This window comes from Galeopterus variegatus, unplaced genomic scaffold (genome assembly GCF_000696425.1).
Source record: "Galeopterus variegatus unplaced genomic scaffold, G_variegatus-3.0.2 Scaffold7718, whole genome shotgun sequence".
NCBI classification, from domain to species: domain Eukaryota; kingdom Metazoa; phylum Chordata; class Mammalia; order Dermoptera; family Cynocephalidae; genus Galeopterus; species Galeopterus variegatus.
The window spans coordinates 5,538-8,947 of record NW_007733829.1 but is presented as its reverse complement, the minus strand read 5'-3'; positions in this window follow the sequence as shown (position 1 = coordinate 8,947).

Genomic DNA, 3,410 nt, shown 5'->3' with positions numbered 1-3,410 from the left:
GGAGTGACTACATCTCTACAGCCATCATATTGACTGCATAGAGGAGGGACAGATGCCTCAGTTGGGCAAGAGCCACCACTACAGTGACCTCACAAAAGTCTTTCAGACCATAGCAGCTAGCACCTTCAATGGAAGAGCAGTGTTAGCTCCTAATATCCCTAACAGTCTTAAAGCCACTCCATGTACAGGCACAAGCACATCAGATTTAGAATTTCTCTTCCCCAACACTAACTACACACTGCATGCATAATGAGGGTCATTGGGGTAAGGACCCATCTTAAATGCTACCTTCTCAGTGAGGCCTCCCTGGTCACCTGATAAAAAATGGCAGTTGCCCCTTCCCAACAGTCCCTATCCCCCTTTCCACCTCTATTTCTCTCCTTAGCACAAATCTCCACTTTATTTAACCTCAATGACTAGTGCCCACTAGGATGTAAAATCTATGATGGCACCTTATAAAAAAATTTATTTTGGACACTGCTTTGTCCCCAGAACCTAAATAAAACTGTGGCAATAATAGGTGCTCAATAATTTATTCTTTGAGCGTATGAATGAAAGAATAAACCAATGAACACTACCTAAATATGGTTATGTTGGTTATTTCTGTTGCCCAAGGAGAGAAGTCAGAATGGATGCCACCCTTTAGAAGAAATCAAAGATCACGGCCTAAATTGTCTGTTAATTATTTCCTTAGAATAAAGGAAGTAGAGAATAGGAATCACAAACGAGAGTTGAGGTAAAAGATAAAGTCATTTTTAACAATTTTATGATATCTAACTAAGCACACCCAGTAACAGACAAATGCGAGTGAGCAGAGAACAAATGAAACTTTAACCAGAGCACAGGAGCTGTTTGACTGACACGGTTTCCCAGAACCTTGTCCCATCTCTCTCAGGATCTACTTCCCCTCCTGCTTTGACTTTAAGCAAAGATTCACATCCCCAAGGAAGCTGACAGACTCTAAAAAACTATTACACATCAAATAGAAACCATCAAGAAGCCCAATAATTTGACTCCATAGCTTCCACAACAGTGGCCGGGAATCAGAGAAAACTGCAATTTTCATACGGTCGCACCTTCACCGCAAGACGTGCTCAACAAGATGTGGTGACGAAAGCAGCAGGAAGGAAACTGCCATATTGCAGTGGTGGCTGGGTGGCTTCACGTGGACTCCTCTCCGACTGATGCAGCCTTTAGCAATGACCTTTAACTCTGAAGGTGGGCTGTCCGAAGAACAAGGAGGAAGGACAAAAAGCAATGAAGAGAAATAGAGAGCTGGCCAGTTAGCTCACTCAGTAGAGCGAGAGTGTGAGGCTCATAACACCAAGGTCAAGGGTTCAGTTCCCTGTGGCCTGCCGCAAAAAAAAAAAAAGAGAGAGAGAGAAATAAGTAGGTGGGTAAGAAGGGGAAGACCCAAGAAAGGCAAAGATTATGGAAAACTAGATATTTCACCTAAAAGAACTGCAGGGTTGCCATAAACATCCAAATGACTAACTTCCTATGATCACTGCACATGTCACATTTTCCACCCTCATTCTACACAATGATAACTTATAAATATTTCAGGGGCTATTATGCCAATTTGAGAACTGAAATGGAGACCGTTAGGGGACTTACCCAAAGTCTCACTATTAGTAATTAGCAGAAGTAGGATAAAAACAAAAGTCTGACACCTGATCCTAAGTTCCTTCCACTGGCATTCACCTGATCCATGTGAGCTGAAATTAGGACACTTTCAATTTTATTAGCAAAGTGATTTTTAGAGTTTTCCCATCAGATTTGTAATAAAACATAGGATTAAGAACCTTCTAGCTATATTTGAAGTCTCTGGAACATTTGTTCCCAGAATTTAATTTTATAATTACTCCTACTTGTGTAAAAAAACAACAATAACAGCAACAAAGAACCTTTGCATATACATCTCCAACATAAGAATATTTATTTATAAGCCTTACATATGACACCTATTCTAACATATTATGTAATTATAAAGCATATGTAAAAATAACATTTTTTTCTTGCTTTCCAATGAATCACCTTATGCCCTAAAGGTACATACTCTCCACTTTGGGGACCACTGCTCAAGTAATGTTCTACTTAAATAACTTATACATAAATAGCTATAACAGACAAAAACAGAATTACACATGAACATAATTAGATAACTAAGTAAGACTTCAAAAAAATACTAGAAACATCCAAAGGAAGGATAGGTACCTGCACTTGAAAGATGGCTCAATTTCTGTGTTTGGGCAAAATGAAAATGGGTGCCATATTGGAAAATGGCCTGGCAGTTCTTCAAATGGTTAAACATACAGTTACCATTTGATCTACTAATTCCACTCCTGGATCTATACCCGAGAGAAATAAGAATATATGTTCACATAAAAACTTACACACAAATATTTATAGCACCATTATTTATAACAGCTGAAAAGTGGAAACAACCCAAATGTCCATCAACTGATGAATGGATAAACAAAGTGTGCTATGTCCATACAATGGAATATTATTTAGCCATAGTTAGAAATGAAGCATTTATTCATGCTACGACATGGATGAGTGCTGAAAACATTATGCTAAGTGAAAGAAGCCAGACACAAAAGACACTTCATATTTATATGAAATGTCCAGAATAGGCAAATCCATCGAGACAGAAAGTAGATTAGTCGTTGCTTCGGGTGGAGATGAGATGAGGGGAATAGTTAAAAGGTACCAGGCTTCTTTTGGAGGTGACAAAAATATCTCAAAACAACTACAATAATAGTGACACATATCTGTGAATATCCTAAAAATCACTCAACTGTACACTTTAAATGAGTGAATTGTATGGACTGGGAATTCTACCTCAATCTCAATGCTTTAAAAAAAAAATGAAATAGACAGAGGTGTCCATCTTCCTACAATAAGATCAAGGAAGATCAGAGGGAACTGGTATTTCACGGGCTCAAGGGATTAAAGCACAAGCTTTTTAAGTCAGGCTATAAACAAACATACAGAAAGGACAGGAGAAGGTTAAAAGGGGAAGTAGAGAGTAGATAAAGGAAATACTGAATAAGTGTGTGTAAAATAGGTATGGAGAAGAAAGAGGAAGTAAAAGTAAAATTGCCACATTAGAACTATCTAGAAAAAAAATCCAGGCCCGGTGGAGACATCGTCATCAGCATGATGGTTACCAGCAACTGGGCACCAACTCCTGAGCCTACACGGAGGGCTTCAGGCATCCACCCTTAGCTTTAAACCAGCTCTGCAAGGGAGGGTCTACTGCCCTGATTTACAGATGGGAAACAAGGTCAAAGAGATTAAATATTGCAGCTATGTTTTGGTAAGTGCTTTTAAAAATATATACAGGAGTACTTAGAAATAATTGATAGAATTTCTTGAGTTTGCTTGAAAATGGTGCCAGTGGG